The 17647-nt window shown below is 42.5% G+C and overlaps 1 protein-coding gene and 1 long non-coding RNA gene across 6 annotated transcripts in view; one reads left to right on the top strand and one right to left on the bottom strand.

Annotated features, from left to right (window-relative positions):
• The window catches only part of LOC135386066 (homeotic protein antennapedia-like), a 142498-nt gene that overhangs the window by 104317 nt on the left and 20534 nt on the right, over positions 1–17647 (top strand). The window lies entirely within an intron of this gene.
• Positions 10761–17647, bottom strand: part of LOC135386069 (uncharacterized) — a 28315-nt gene continuing 21428 nt past the window's right edge. The window contains exons 1-3 of one of the 2 annotated variants that reach the window (XR_010420585.1): positions 13275–13314; positions 10953–11011; positions 10761–10840 (exon numbers count right to left, since the gene is read on the bottom strand). This is a non-coding gene — a long non-coding RNA (uncharacterized LOC135386069). Of the gene's footprint in view, positions 10841–10952; positions 11012–13274; positions 13315–17647 lie in introns of those variants that run through there. The other variant, XR_010420584.1, reaches the window with a different exon arrangement.

Genomic DNA, 17647 nt, shown 5'->3' with positions numbered 1-17647 from the left:
AGATAAGGAATGACGGAACAATAAAACATATCTTAGAGTACTCAATTTTGAATGACAAAATATGTGCGCGTAGTGAGTGTATCTGATAGCGAGGTTTATAGTGAGTATAGAAGAAGTCTCCAGGGTCGTGTTGGTAACGCCGTGCACATTGACAAGCTTCGCGGGAGTGTATTGGATTAAAAATTGATTAACCTAACATAACCTGATCTAACCCGACGCAGAATGCAATCCATCCGCCTCAGTGCTGGATGATGAGGGGATTTTGAACAGTTTATTTTTAATTGTAGATTCTTAAGTGGTGTTCATTAAATGGAGATATTAAGCTGTTTATTTTTTTAGATTTATTTTCAACCTTGTATTTTTTAAGCGGGTTATTCTTGAATGTTTTATTTTTAAGCGGTTTATTTCGGGTAACACCCTGTACTATAAGCGTTAACATATAGTTCTATACACGGCATAAGTCAAATATGTCTCGCATAATGGAAAGAGGTTTTTTTAAAGGCGCTTAGGAGTCCCCGGTGTGTGTCAGGAGTGTAACCCGCCATTACTCGTTTTCAATTCGATTGGAATGTCAGAAAACATGTTTAGACAACGTGCATGAACGTTTCGAAACAACACGGGTACACTGCGTTGTTCGAAAGGGGGAGATGTTTTAATGCACTCTGAGTAACTGACTATGTTCTCAATCAAGATACAGATGCGTTGGCAGCTTGTATTTCGCAAGGCATATAATCGCCTGTAGATGTGTGTGTGTGCGTGAAACCGGAACTATTGTCGTTTGAGAATTAAAAGGATTCAATCTCTTCGGGTCCGTGCTTATTGCGCAGACACCTCTTCATGAAGACCGAAAGTAACATGCTATAGATGAGCTGGCAAAGTGATCATCATCTAAATCGGATGCAAGATACCGTTGGTAACGTATGCGCAAGTTATAGATAGATGATAGATAGATAGATGTTTATATTTCCATCTGCTCAAGTTGAAACGATTATCATAATAAATTTACGTTTTGTCTAGTGCACTGACAGTATACAAGACATGAGTTTCTTGAACATTCGTTAATTAACTTTGCTCCAATCATTGATTTGATTTGATTCATCCTCATTCATTCAGGGCAATGTTTCATTCACTAACACACTTTTTGCACCAACTACGCGAACGCTATTAGCCATTCAAAAAAGTGAGCACAAGGGTCTACATTCATCCCGCCAAACTTGGACGTGCTCTACATCCATAACATCCATATGCTCCATCTCGTGATGTTATGAAACATCGACCAATCATTCTAAAAGGAGCCCCTTATTCTCGCGGTTTGGATGCAGAAGCTGAACGGGACATAATCCTCTTACCTGAAGCAAGGTGTAACGTTATCGTGTCCTATCGCTCCACGACGTCTCCGCTATTAACCGCTGTGTAGTCTGGGCACAAGGTATCCAACAATTTTGCGCCAAACCAAACCAACCATAAAGTTGTCACCGGCTGTGTAAAAGAGCACAACATCCAACATGGTGTACTGCTGCACCTTACACTAAAACGTGTGCCTGTACTGACAAGTGAACGGCAGCACCGACGAAGCCAAGCAAAGAAAAAGAAAACCTTTGCATCCCGGGATAGTTAGGGTTGTGTCACGTGTTTTAAGCTCGTGGTCCTTGAAAAAAACTTACGCCTAAAGAAAGCTAAAGAGCGTAAGAAAAGGGAGACGAAGGGGATGGCTATACCCGTTCAGCGAAGGCCGCGGATTCCATTGTTCCATACCATATGCAGTCAACAACGGGAAAAGATAACGTAAAAAAAAAAACTCGGAGCTCAGTGGATACTCTGCCTTTTCTAACGCACTTCAAAAGACACCGACGTCATTATGTCCTTTCCTCGAGCGAGCCCGAACCTCAAGACGTCCTTGCGAAGGCTGGGACACCCATACCAGAGTTAACCGCAAGCCACATGCTTCTTCCACGTCTGCGTAACGTAAACAGCTGAAAGGAGAAAATAAAGAAGGCTTCCAACCTTGGCGAATTTGCTCTCCTGGCCTGCCGAGGGGCTTCCTTTTCTTCCCATTCTTTTCGGCTGTGTCTGTTTTAGGGTCCATAACTGTCACTGGAATGGTTTTTTACGAGGCGATTGTCGGAACCACGGGGGAACGCTTGTCGCAAATCGGCATGGGCTCCGAAGCAAGTGCGTTTTGTGGATGTGTTAGGAACCGAATGCTCTGCTGGGCATTGTGCGTGTTTCAGAGCTTACGCAATAGGGCTCAATGTTGAAGAAGAGGTTGCTCTCTCGGCTGAGGCGTCAGCGATCGTGATGGTTGAGGTTCGGAGTGTTTATGAGGCGGGGAGTCAAGTGGACTCTTCGTGCCTGTGGATTTTATTGTAGGTTTTACGATCTCGGGTACCTTAGTGCCATAAAATTGGTCTCTGTGCTGGGGAAGTGTGTACGTAACGTGTGCTTATGATGTGGTGTCACAGTTTGCGGTGCGGCTGAGCCGTGACTTGTTTTCTATGTTTTTTACTTTGCACGACGCTAGCAGCCTTAAGAAAGGCGCATATTTTTCCTTGTTTAAAATTGTTGTCACAAAAAACTTTTTAAATGCGTTTATCTCATTGACTTTAATCCCTTCTTTTTGTATCCTGTTGTAATTGAAGTGCGATAAAAAACGAGACTGCGTCTAGAAAGTGTTGCTATAGTATATTCCTTATTAACTCCGCGAGGCAGGCATTTCTGATATATAGCATGAATATATAGCAGCAGTAACAGGACAATATATGTATCATCGCCAGGTGGCGAAGATACTGTAGAGCGAGAAATGAGGCGACCAGGCTCTACTGAGGTTGATGGGTTTAATGACGGTTAATGGCGATGAACCGAAAACGAAAGCTCGGGTCACGCGCAGTGCTGCGCGTAACCGATGGCGGTGCTGGTGATGATTATGACGCTGCTGCTACAATACCATATGTTTATAGAGGCCATAAACAGTAACCTGGTGGATGAATTAGGCTCAATTTCACAAATGCCGATTAACATTTGAATCCAGATCAACGGTCGCTTAACTTGAATTTAACGCTTAACTCTGCTTCACTAAACGAAGCTATTGTAATTGAAACGTTCGTAAAAAAATTGAGTGTTTACCTCAAGTTTTAGCAACCCTTGACCTCGATTCGCCAGTTCGTGAAACCGTGCCTGAGAGTTGCACAATCCCAGTGATTTTGTTCAGCGGGCGCGATTCGAAGTGTATTTGATAGATTGCTGTACCGGTTCAAATTCCATTGATGTCTCGGCTATATAACACAACTTCATGCACTGTGTCCTTCCACTTCCACATTTGTACAATGACGTATGAATTAACATAATAACATGGTCTTCAGTCAGTCACCAAGGAGTGGATTACCCACGTATTTTATTCACTACATGGGTGCTCAATGAACATTCAACAAACATTGCATTTTGTGAGCTTCTAGGCGGAAAGACAAAAGGTGAGAGTGCACACCACTGAACCATAACTTATTCATAAGCAATGTGTCAAGTATCTACTTTGTTTACTCAATGTGCATTTTAGCATAAACTTGATATCATCACTGTAAATGAATATGTGCCCTGTGACCAGAAACTCAAACTGAAACGACCTTACAACCCGCAGTACTCATTTTCAAGTTTGCGCACGCTCTCGGAGTTTATGGGTCTTCCGCACGATGGAACTTTCTTCAGAGCAGAAGATGAATGGCTGCGGAACGGGAGGTCATGCCGTAGGATGCTCATAACTTCTCACCACATTCCTCCATCCACATCACTCGCTCGCATTGGTAGCAGTCGACCTAAAAGAAAGCCAAGCGAAGGACGTTGTCCCTTCCTTAATATTTATATCAATATCATGTACTTATAGCTGCTGGTTTACCTGGAGTGTTTAAAGAGAAGCGCTGATGAACTGACTATAGCTGTCGAAATATCGAAAACAACATGCTCGCATTATTTATAAGTTCGCTGCTGGCCAAATTCACTGCTATGGAAGGTATTTTGCGCAAGCTATATCGGTCTTCCTTGTTTTGTGATTCGTTCCATTACCTGTGTATTTCGGTGGCGAGCAAAGCTCCCTGCTTTTCTGCACTTGCTCGAAATCTGAGCTTCATGTACAGGGTGTTACAATATAAAAGTCTATACTCGCGCGTGCATGGCATGTACTCAATGCAGATAGGACATGGTGTAATGTATATTTACGTTTAGAGCTCTCAAGGAGATTCAATCGTGGTAAATTTCAAAGTAACTGAACGCTATAGCGCGAAGTTATAATGCGAAACGTACTAATCCCGCATTCAGAACAATCAAAACGGCTCTGTTGCGAAGAACAGTTGAGATGCTGCCCCCCAGAGGCACAACACTGAAGCGACTGGTATTGCGGAACAGCTCACTGCAATCCCATCAGGCGCTTGAGTGCTGTGCGTCACGACGCCGGCTGGGGAGCAGTGTTTCAACACCCCTTCGCACCACCGCAGTTTTTGTTGTTTTGAGTCCGGGATTCGCACGTTACGCAGCTCGTGCTATAGGACGTTAAATCACTTTGAAATTTACCACGACTGAATCTCCTTCAGAGCTTTAACTGTAGATTACAGAATGTCACATCTGCATTGAGTAAATTGAACCTCTATACATGCAATAAAGGAATCAGAAGACTTATACCCTTTTCAATGTTTTTGCTACAATGACATCTAAATACCAGAATGTACCTGCCAAAGCACATTTAGGACCGTATTGCAATTTATTGACCCGGTACATTAGGGTAAGAAACGGGAAATATGTGTTTGTGTGTCAATGGGCCAGACAGTTACGTACACTCTAAATAATTTTACACCTTAAAGGGTGTAAAAGAACATGTGCATGGCGCGCACCTTTTAAGGTGTAACGGAACACCATCAAGAAATCAAGGGTGTAATTGTATGGAAGGGTGTAATGTAACCTGCAAACCATAGAAGCAGCAGCTGGAAATTATTACAGCTTCACCGCGAAAATATAGTGTTTCTAGTTTTTACAGAAGGCACATGCTTGGTACTTTGGAGTGTCATTGTGGCTATCTTGGCATCACTCTTCGATCACAGCCATGCAAAATATTCTTTAAAAAGTCAAGAATATACTTTTCTCATACTGAACTTGTAATACTTTCCAGGTATACTACTCAGCTGTACCCTGTGTGAAGCAAAAATAGGACATTGCAGACACATGTTGCACAATCACAGGAACTGAATAGTTATGCTTTTATTAGGTTGACATTATGCCATGCAGCATACATATCCTACATTACGTAGGCATGAAGGTATTCAAACGTATCACTTAATACAGCTTTATCACATAGTAGTAATTTTATATTTTCCAGTCATCTAACCTTGAGAGGTCTGATGACAGTGTACCAAATGTTGAGTAACTGTGCATTTGGTCTTTATATCACAACTTGTATCACAAGCTTAAGTTCTGAGTACCACAAGCATTCCAACACTGCACAGGAACCGGAATACATTTAGCCTGTGTAATGGAGCCTGTCCCACCTCCAAATACACCCTCTGTTGCACCCTCATCACACCCTCCTGACAATATCTCATAAAAGGGTGTAATTCACCATAGTTACGCCTTCGAAAATTTACAAGCCAAGGTTCTAGGGTGTAAAATAGGTGTAATACATGAGAATACACCAATTTTACACCTTTAAAGGTGTGAAAATATTTAGAGTGTAGGGCCCATTTTCTGCACACTCATGGTGTAGCTTAAATATTGTTACGATGCGGACAGATACTTCGACTTCCACTCGAGCTTCATGTTCTTCCGATATACCTCACGTAACCGTGCCAGTAGTGCTACTTCGTAATCCGAAAAAACATGTGCACTATGCTAATAGGCATAGGCCATCCTGTTGTAGACTTATGCATTTGCTCTTGAAATAAAATAATAATAATAATAATTATTATTATTATTATTAAGCCTGGTCGCCTATAGGTCATTAGCTGGCCGTCTAGGACATTATTTTCAAGAGTGTCCTCGTTTCGCAGCACGATAACCGCGACCGTGGCTGCTCCATTATACACGTCAGGTGACTTCACCCTACCTGGCCTCACCATTGTTCAACCATTATAGCCGGACTCGTGCAAATCGTTTTCCTTTCTGCACCAAAAACCTGTGCATGCAGTGTTATATTGAAAAAAGGGGAAGCCATGCTCCGGGATTTTGTTCAATTTGTGCTAAGTCACACACCCGAAAACGATGCTAGCAGGACATGCATGTAGAGCCGACACATATTTGTATTTTGCATTCGCGTCATTCGAAGAATACCAGCTGCAATTACCTTACGAAATATTCACTCGAAGTGTTCTCGGATTCGCATTTTTCGACTTTATATAGAGGTTCAATTGTCGAGCATGGCATGCACGTCCGGGTAGACTTTTATAGGGCAACACCCTGTATATACAGCCCAGATTTCACACTAGCCCAGAAAAACAGATAGCTTTGCATGCCACTGAAGTATACAAAGAAAAGGGGACAAAACACAAAACAAGAAAAACCCAGTCCATAACGCGCACAAACCGCCTTGGTCAGCAGCGAACCTATAACTGCAGGCATTCTTATTTGTATCGCAACTATATTATGTATAACAAGAGAGAAACTGATGTTCTGAGGCTCGAATAACATAGAAGGGGCAGATACAAACAAGGCCTCAAATTGCCTACGAAATTCATCGTTTCATCGTTCTTTCATATATTATGTATGTTGTTTGCAATACTTCGACAGCTACATGGTCAGCCCATCGGCGCCTCTGTACAAACTACGCCACGATGTTCCATCTCGTTGAAGTCTACATGGATTCAAAATCCTACAGAACTATACACAGGGTGTCCACGCTAAGTGTGAACAGATTTTTAATATATATATAACACTTTTTCCAAGATGAAATCAATTGCAATATAGCATATGCTGAAGGGCATCCCCTGGGAGGGCATTAGCAAAGTCCAAAGGCAATGTCTCAATTAACTTTCATTAATTAACTTTTTAATGATAAAAGCTACAAAGTTGTTCCAATGAGAACATCTGTTCCTTTCGGTCACCTGATATCGTAGCCGTTTTCAGAACAAAAATCCGTTCGATAGATCGCCCGCAAAAAATTCGTGAAGGTACGCCATTTTTTCTTTATTTTGTTCATTGGGCGCTTCGTAGAAGACGCGTCTTTCCTTCACCCCCAATGTGAGAGGAAGAAAGAGCACACTATCGCCTCTCGCGTCCTGGAAAAAGATTAAAAGGAAACAGAAAATGCAACCCAAGATAAGGCCAGTTCCGATAGAGTCACCCGATACATTTGTTTTTGTTTTGTTTCCGCAAGTTAACCCACGCAGCACAATGTGCTGAAAGTCGAGTGCAATAGGGGTGGACGGGTAGGTGGAAGGCCTTGAACAGACTCGTGAAGCTAAAGAACGCTGATAAGACACATACCGACCACCCCCATTGCACTCGACTTTCAGTGCATTGTGCTGCTTGGGAAAGCTCATCTTCGACGCATGAGGCGGCCCTGTTTCCCCTCTCACGTTGGGGATGAAGGAAATACGCGTCTGCGAAGATGCGCACTGAACAAAATAAAGGAAGAAATGGCGTTCCTTCACTAATTTTTTGCGGGCGATCTATCGAACGGATTTTTGTTCTGAAAACGGCTACGATATCAGGTGACCGAAAGGAACAGATGTTCTCATTGGGACAACTTTGTCGCTTTTATAATTAAGAAGTTAATTAATGAAAGTTAATTAAGACATCGGCTTTGGACTTTGCTAATGCCCTCCTAGGGAGTGCCCTTCAGCATATGCTACATTGCAATTGATTTCATCTTGGAAAAAGTGTTATATATATATTTTTTTAATATGTTCACAGTTAGCGTGGACACCCTGCATGTGGACAACACAATGTTCCAACTGCACCTATAGAGCATGTATGATGTCGGCACAGGTAGTGTTTTAATAGGGCAACTCTGTACTTCTTTGGTATAATAGTGAAAGTAGGTATTTTCTAGAATTTGCTTCTTTTTCTATTTATAATAGAGAGAGACAGTTAGAAGCAGCAGCGACATCATTTATTCAGTGGTTGATAACTGAAGTCCAAGGACATCGCCGCAAGTGTATTGTCGTGCCCGTAACCATTACGACATGAATAGAAAAAAAAACGAAACAAAATTAGGTTTGTTCAGAACAAAAAATTTGCTATACTTTCATTGCACGAAATTAGCATCCCATGAACAAACGAGGCATGCTTTTTCCTGGGTTGTTTGATTTCATCCCATGAAATTTTCGCCTCGACGATATAGTGACGTGGCCTTATTATAGGGTACCCAAACACCAGGGGGCTACAATTAAATGAGGCATCGCCACTGCGCATGCCCAGTACACAAAGAGTGCATTGCGCAATGCAGAGTGACAACCCCTTGTCTCTTTCGACTCCCAGTGGTCTTGAGTACGCTGTTCTCGAACTCTCTACTGACAATAAAAAATATATACCATCAAATAAAAAATATACAAAAAACAGAGAAAACAAACAAACAAAGATACAGGAGCGATGTAGTTATTGTAGAGACGGACGGTGTGTGCAAAATTAATTACTGAAAAAGACCACTTGACACACCAAGAAAAATAAATAAGTTTCCTTTCAAATCGGGCACTGAAAATATGAAGAACTATTCGAGAATATTACGTAGTCTTTCTGGAACGATTGTGACAATGTTCAGGAGCACTGAAACAATCTCCTGTTTACACACTCTATTGTTGCCTTTGCTTACAGTTTAAAGTTGGAAAAAATAAATGAAAAATTAAAAAATCAGAGAAAGAACTAGCTGACATTAATGGCAATGAATTGCTTTGCAAATGCGGGTTTGCTATTTTAATATCACTCCGAAAAATTTAAGTACGATGACCTTTGTACATATCTATTCTGTCTCTATGTTTTTTAGTGTGTCACTATTTGACCTAGTGTGAGAATTAAGATGAGCCCATCATAATACTCACATTGGTTACAGTGGTAGTTTACCACAGTGCACGCGAAGAGCAGGCTGCTGTGTTTAGGGGTGGCGCAACGTCCTGAATTCAGGACTACCTCAGATCCTAAACGGCGCCCCCTACGCGGCAGGGGCGCGTCCCTGGCAGCGCGTGAGCACCGTAGCGTCGTAGCGCCGTTCATTGCTGAAGCAGGGGCAGCGCTACGATGCTGCGGTGCTCAAGCGCTGTCGGGAACGCGCCCCAGGGGTCCACACGGTCCACATCAATAGTCAAAGCCTGGCAATTTGATCGATTCAGGAAAACGGTTTATGGCGCACTTCGCACTATGGAACACTTCGGCGCTTCACCTCCATGGGAATTTTGCGCCCCCTTCACAAATTCAGGGGGTCTATAGTAACCCCTGCCCCCCCCCCTTCCGCCGCCCCTGTGTCGGTAACGTTGTGAGGTTCGTGAGCCACAAGAAGTGCTCACATGCGAGCATTCTGCCTATACATGGACATGCAGAACGCCGGCCAAAGCCAAGAAGAATGCCTTAAAATCTGGTTTTATTCTTAATTCCTTATTATTTATTTTTTAATTAATATTATTATTATCATTTTTTATTTAATTTTTTAGACGGTAGCTTCCTTCTCTTTGGGGGTCAAGGGCCCGCGTGCCACAGAATAGGTCATCGCGGGTCACCTGCGGCTCACGCGCAGTGTGTGTGAGACCTCTGTGATAGAGTAATATTCCTGTCACACTGACTTATTTAGTGTCACTTTCACTGAGTGACACTTGCACTTAGTGTCATTCTTGTGCTGTCATACGACATCTTTTAGTGACACTCGGCAGGAAGTGCACTATCGATTTAGTGATCTCCCCAAACTCACCTCACTTCACTTCAGCGGACCGAGTGCGTACCCTCGAGAGCTGGCTTTGAGGCACAGTTGAAAATATTGAGGAAAAGCGAAAGGCCCTGGCAAACACAATATCTTTTAAACGAGTGTTTTAAAAAGCGTGCTTATTTGATTTTATGGTACATTGCGCTGAAAGAACATGTAATTACTTTCGTCGACAGCCTGTGAAAACACCGCAGTCGCGGGTTCTGGATCTGCTTCTTACTCGCCCTGACTTGTTGCGGCTCGTTACGGTCACGTATTTGAGGCCAATTTGTTTGATGTTGGAATAAGATTTGTGAGAAGTGTTTCTAAATAAAAGAAAAGCATTCTCGCGACGGAATTTAGGCGCACGCCTACAAAATTTTTGCCGCTGTTCGTTTTCATCTATCGTCATTGCCATCATATAGTTTAGTGAAAGCCATGTAGCAAGCATGTAGAGAAAGTGACATTCGCTTGGGCGGAGTGCACTTCACGAAAATGACACTAAATTAGTGTCATTAGCGTGCGACAGGGGTATACAAGACGCGCAGTACTTGCTGAAATATTCAAGAGAGCATATGGTGAAAGAGAACGGTTCAGCTTAATTATCATTGCTTGCCACCCCAAGTGACGTTCATATCATAACGACGGTTACCAGCAGAATACTGTAACCAATTCAGTCTAACTATAATTGATCTGCAGAAGCTCAGTGGAAACGTTTCATAGTTTATCAACTGAGTAGCTAGAAATGCTCCATGACGCCGAAGCCTGAGCTTGGCCACAACAACTATAGGATGTAGGTAACGTAACGTTTCTCCTCTTTCTTTTTCTTTACAAACAAAACAACACAACACGAGAGCTCAATGATACGAGCGCAACACGACACCAGCTAGAAACGTTACTCACCATATGTGTTTGCGAATCCGTCAGTATAGAACGTTGCGAAAGCTGCTCGACCTTGCTCCTCTTCCACTTATTTCCGCGCTGGCAATTTGAAGTTTCATGAGAACATAAAAAAAAAAGTGTTGTTCCCTTACTTTATCTACTCGTTCCTATTGCTTGTCACATAGCGAATAAGAAACATTATATGACTCACTGTGGATGTGAGATAAGTACCGAACTCCCGCACAAAGATCCTCTGAGGCTGAACTGAAACTGCAAAAAAAAAAAAAAAAAAATATATATATATACACATATATATATTAGAAAATATATATACATATATATACATATATACATACATGCATATATATATATATATATATATATATATATATATAGGGAAATATAGGGAAAAAAGGGCTTTTTCCCCTCTTTATAATTCACTGGCTTGCACTGTGGCTCTGAGGAGTGCTCAGTCACCCTCCCAGGTGTATATCGCTCGCTGAGTGACCCCTGGTTTGCCAATCCCGAACGATGCGCAGCTACCCAGGGCTGACGAGCCGCAAACACGGCGAAACACGTGTCCTCTGGTGCTGCCGCATCGTTCCATGAGTATATATATATGTATATATTTCTGTTATTTTCCCGAGGCTATCCGATGTTCAATTAATACTCTCTCTGTCTTTCTGTTTTCGGACACCGCCGCACTAAATAAGGAATAATTAGGAGGTGAGCGAATATTACGTTCTCGCGTGACTAGATCATAATAGCCTGAAGTTCACAGTCATAGTCATTACCAGAGAGAACCACCAGTATATCGTAAACTAACGAGGTAATCGTTTTTGACGATACACTATAGCAGTGTGACTGATGTATTATATTTTTTTGAAGTAACAAAGCGCAAAGTCATAAAATGGTACATGTACGAATGTCTTTAGCATTATTTGTTGCAAATTAGCAAAATTTATGACAATATTTGAAAGATAAATACGAAAATTAAATACCCTGAAATACCCTGCAAGCTATGCGAACGTCGGCTAAACACAGGCAGGTGGATGGCGACACGGACGCACAGTCTACAACGCCGGCACCGTGTAGAACGTGCACCCCCCGTATCCCCAGGGCACTAGAGAAGCCTAATCTTGGACTAACCTACCTACACTTACATGACCTAACCTGATGTAATCCTCCTAAAACCGCCGCCACGTTTATTGATATTGTGCAGCAGTTTCTAGTGTGGGCACACTTTTGTATACGCACGCAATAGTTACAACGGCCGCCACCTTTTCAGTGCAAAAAAAAAGTGCGTGACGTACACAGAGACACACACGCACAGCGATCACGGTGCGGCATCCAAATGACTAAGATGTGACTGGGCGCCAAGCAACAGCAAGTGACAAAAAGAAATCATTGCCGTTGTCTGCGGTATGTCGGATCTGCTTGCCTTCAATGTCACGCACGTTGGAATGAGGAGTAAGTACCCATACTACCAGAAGCCAGAAGCGCCCAGAGCATACATGCAAATCAGAAACAAAAAGGAGGAGAGGGGATAACAGAGAAGTATGTGCGAGGAGGAAGGACCACGAGGAGTGCTGCCATCTGAACAATTCTCTTGCAACTTCACTTGGATTGTGTTTCCAATACTATTACTCTACTTGCGTATTTAGGTGACCTCGGATTTTCTTCCTGTTTTTTTCATTCTCGCGAGCGTGCGCTCGTCGTACAATTTTATGAAACAGCAACATTATACACTTGGCTATCTTGTACTCTGTTAGCTCATCAGGCGCCTGTAACGTTAGTTGTAATGACGTTGACTGTCATCGTTGACCAAAGAGTCTGATGTGGCCTAAATCACACGAAAAAATTTTGCATAAATAAATTCAGAACTGTCCTGCGCATCGCCGTTTGCGCGACTAGTGATTGATAGAGCTCAGAACAGCGCCCCCTGTGGAGACTTCGTGCAGCGCTTTTAGCATAGTTTAACGGGGCTATTGGTAGATGTCGCCCCATGCCTGGTAGTCTCCGCTTCTCTTACGCAGCCCTGCGTAGATCGATATCATTTGGTTCGTGGATCTCTTTCGTAGCCTTTGATAATGTTTTATGCGCTGTCGAACTGCTATGCTGTGGCCCATGCCTGATCTCGCAAACACCAGTTTGATTTGTGACTTCCTCAAAAAAAAAAAAAAAAAAGTGTGTAGACTTTCTCAATCAATGTAGTCTCCGATCAACATTTTTACATTATGCCTAGCGCAATAGATTGTCACAAACATTCCTGACTTGGCCGCCGTCAACAATAATCTCGATTTCGATTTCAAAAACTTGCGTGCAATATTGCTACCCCCTTTATCAGAGGATTCCTTTTTGCTTGAGCAGTTCGTAGGAGACAACATAAATTATGTTTATTTATGCTGTGCACCACGAACTATCATAATTCATGCGAATATGCACAGCATAATTGCCATTTGATGTTAACATTGCCTTGAGTTTGAGGCAAAACACAGGACGAGAGCAACACACAGGAGAAGAGCACACTGACTTCATAATTTCCATGTTGCTGTTATCAACGTCGGCTTCACTGAAATAAAAAGAACAGATAAATAAAGAGCGGTTAAAAAACCACCCTGAGGCTGGGGAGAAACGTACAAACACAACTCTCATTGAGACTTGTGTTTGCATGATTTTCCCCAGTCCCAGGGTTGTTACGGAACAACAACAACTACATGAGTGATTATGGGATGAGGTTGTTATGGAGAAAAAGAACGGGTTCCGTTTTCTTCGTTCACGTCCGTATGCCATGTGACATTCTGAGTATAGTGAGTTTTAGTATATCGTACGCTGGTCGTTCTTGCGTCCGTAAGAGATATCGTTTGTGGTTCTGCGCAATGCGCAAAGCTCTGCTTGTGTCTTGTGCGTGTGCAGAACCACCAACGCTATCGCTTACGTACGCATAGGCGACAGCGTACGTTACATTAAAACTCACTAATATCGCGCACGTTGCGTCTTAATTAACGAGAACTGTAGAATCATGGAATCATGTGCGTGTTGGTCTTGTCGGAGCACGTTTGGCCGTTTCTGTCTCCACATCATCGAAATGATTATTTCATTTCATTTCATTTCATTTATTTACCTCAATAGCCCCAGAAGAGGCATTACAGAACAGACATTATGGCAGCAGAGCCACATGAAATGCCACAGAAAGCGATGCTGAATAAAGCCAAGATGACGATTCAGAAACTGCATAACGCTGCACTAGATACACAAACGCGGCAACTTGCTTCCGCGGAAACATACGATAGCCTCTGTGTGTACTTTACATGGGACCAGGACTATGCAGTGATATAGACGAGTTGAAATATCTCCTCCGCAAACCTGTGCATAAAAGGGGGGGAAGGCTGATAACAGCTGGTCTCGTTGTGTTAACTCACAGGCAGTGTAAATATGGTGTATACGGCGATACGTAACGCTCTTTATGTCCTTTCCGTCTGGAGCTCATTCTATTCATATCAGTGGCACGCGCGCTTGTTGTTATCGCTTTTGGCGCACGCCGAATTTCTATGTTTTGCTTCGTGACCCACTTGTCTCTGAGATATACTCATTAAGAGTATTCTTTGCAATCTGTGACGGTCGACTGCATAGAGACATCTAGATCTACCGTATACCACAACTTCAAGAAGGTAACCCCATCGCCAGGACCATGTTTAAATGTTTCCCATGTTCACATGTTAAACATGTTCACCATGTTTACTTTTTGCTTTTCCTTGTGCCTCACAGTGCGTAGTCATATACATGTATACACGTTAATTTGTGGAGTTGAAGTATAGTTCGCACTAACAGCTTACACTGTGGGAGTAGTGGACTAAGTAGCAGAAGTACTGCACGTTCCAACCGTTGCATCATCCCGATTTTGTACGGCATTCGTTGTTGTACTATTTATTCCCCCCGATTTTTACTTCGAAAATCGCTGGTTATTAGCTTTGCTCGCTGCCTGTGACATATTTACAGGCCCCGCGTCTTGCTTGCTTGGTATAGAGGATGAGAGTGGTCAGCGATAGCAATGGCTTGCTACAGTGCGACAGTACAGTTTTACAACCCTATCTGGAGGAATGCGTTCCAAATTTTTCCCACCGGAACAGGGGCGTTGCCTGGGGATGATTTAGGGGTTTCAAACCCCCCTAAATCGTAGCTTTGGCTGTGCATTTGGGAGAGGAAAATAAGGGGAAATCCTCCTCCTTCATGTAAAGTCCCCATAGAACCCCCCCCCCCCCCACCCCTCCCCCGCCGAAATACCGGCCGAAATATTTTCTGGCTACCGTTCTGCACTGTCGCCGTAACAGATCGAGGGATGTTGACATGACTACGCTCATTAGGGTTCGAGTTTATGAGACATTCATTTGCAATTTGTTACACTGGTCATGTAGTTTTACAGAAGGGGGTGCCGAAGTAAATTGTCAGGGGGACCTGCTGTTATAACGTGGATAAGGGTATGCTAATACATATTTTGCAGATGTAGTGTTTCTATAAGTTAACGAAAACATACACACAAAAAAGAAAGAAAAAGAAAAACGAGCATAGCCACCAAGCAAAGCACATGTCTTGTATAATACAAACAACGCATACATTAGAGATAGAAAATGAGAGAGAAATAGACCAGTACGATAAATTGAAAAGAACAGAAAGAAATTCCACTAAATTTCAAGTTTTGAATTCGAATTCGCGGAAATCCAGTGACCTTTCCCACCTCTTTTCGGGCTCAAGCTTAGCGTTCACTTCAAAAGATGGCACTAGCATGCCCGAAATTCGACCTCCTCACGTCCTGGGGACACCAGCAGTAAATATAGGTGACACCTGGTGATGTACTTTATTTTTAGTTCCTGTATTTTTTAATCTTAGTTGCTGGTTAGTTTTAATTCTTAAAATGCTGTGGACATCGATATCTTTCAGCTGGTAGGGTATAGATCTCGACAGGAACAGAGAAAAGGTCGATTAGGATGACTTACCGGTTTGTGCCACGTTGATACATTCCTGTACGTTGAAATAATGCGACATTAGTGAGTTTTAGTATAACGTACGCTGTCGCCTTTGCGTACACAAGGAATAGCGTGGTAGTTCTGCGCAATGCGCAAAGCTTTCTTTACGTTCTGCGCGTGCGCAGAACCACCAACGCTATCCCTTACGTACGCCAAGGCGATAGCGTACGATATACTAAAACTCACTATTAACCATTTTCTTACCACCGGGAAAAAAAAGCCATGTGTAGTTTAATAAATATATTTTTTGTGGCTGACAGTATCACTTCAAAATATATTGATATATACGAAAACGTAACCAAATGAATTACCTATCGAATGATGGAAGTTTCAGAAACAAAGCTTTCCATGCATTTCCAAAATTAATTTTGGAACACAAAAAATCGGTGCAAACAGCAGAAACCTCTTTTTTCCTTTTTTCACTGTTCTGGCTTTGTGTGACTATTGGTATGTTTTCGTAGTTGTCTACGTGGTATGGAGGAGCCGGCTTCCACGTTGGTGGTGCCACTTTTCTCCATTTTTTTTCTTTTTCACTCACTCACTCATGAAGATGCGCCTGCATCTTGAACAATAATATCAATCTGCAAGTTCCACAATATACAAAATGTGGCAAATTTTGTCAGAAATAATATATTCAAATATCAACACTCTGGATCAAGAAGTTCCTCAGTTGTGGAAAATAGCGTCAACACCCATGTTGTTCATGTTACTGAGTGACAGAGTTCATTGAAGGAGTAAAACAGAAATTAACACCATAATTTCTGGAGAAAACATTGGTATCACGTTCTGGTTTCCTGTTCTTGTACCACATGTTGTTATTTCACGGCTGTTCTATTCCTCCCGGTTAGTCTCGAGACAGGAAGAACAGCAACAGTCCAAGGTATACGTATCCACACATTAAGGACAAAAATCTGATTATATAACACCTTCAGAGTCGTTATTTGCGTTCTAATAAACGGAATCGAAGCCAAATATGCTACAAGTGCGAGTATTCCGCATTTGCGAAAGAGGTCCGCCGCTGAAACGCGACGCCGCGACTAAGATAAAAACCTTCACCCTGCATAAATCACCGCGACCCGGAAGAGCTATACGGGAAAGTGGAAGCCATTTCCTAGTGTTTATAGTGTCCACCAAGTGCCACTACTTGTACATATGTTCTTTGGAGGACGAGTAGCACGGTTCGCGAACCGTCGATCACCGGTTATCGACGCGCTATGTGGCTGCGGTAAGGAAAGTATTAACGACCTGTTACGCCCGACACTATGTAACGACATCATTAGCGCACATTTTCCTGTCGTAAGTATTATTGTTGTTGTAATGTCAGCTTTTCTGTGTTATCGGTCACTTCTTTTCTTTTTCTTCAACAATACTGGTTGACACATACTGCTCACAAAATGACACAAGCATGTCTCGGTTGTGTTTTAGTTATCAATGGTAACGTGTATTGCAGTCTTCGCAGATTCAGAATACCGTGTCTGAATACCGTCAGAATACCGTGTTTCTGTTCTGCTGACCTCTTGTTCAAGCCGTCTTGCTATATGATTCATTATCACAACTAAGTACCTGTTTGATTAATCCCTCTACAACATTCATAACGCTTTCAGTACGCATGAATAACACGCAGAATTGTTGCATGTGGTATTTTTCTGACGACTTCTGTGGATTCTCTGGTTTTCTGAGTTACATTACCAAGACGAGAAATCCGATAAGCAGTCGGTTTTTTGGGTAATAAATATGACCATAGGTTAGCGAGGTATTGGATCGACACTAACAGTTAAGAACATGGGACTTTCTCTCTTTGGTGCATTCTGAGCAGATACCGCGGCTGTCAAGAGGAAGATATGAAAATATGATGTCAACTGGCCGGCAGCTATACCGGATG

The sequence above is a fragment of the Ornithodoros turicata genome, chromosome 2 (genome assembly GCF_037126465.1).
Source record: "Ornithodoros turicata isolate Travis chromosome 2, ASM3712646v1, whole genome shotgun sequence".
Taxonomy (NCBI): domain Eukaryota; kingdom Metazoa; phylum Arthropoda; class Arachnida; order Ixodida; family Argasidae; genus Ornithodoros; species Ornithodoros turicata.
This window is presented reverse-complemented; position numbering and strand designations above follow the sequence as displayed.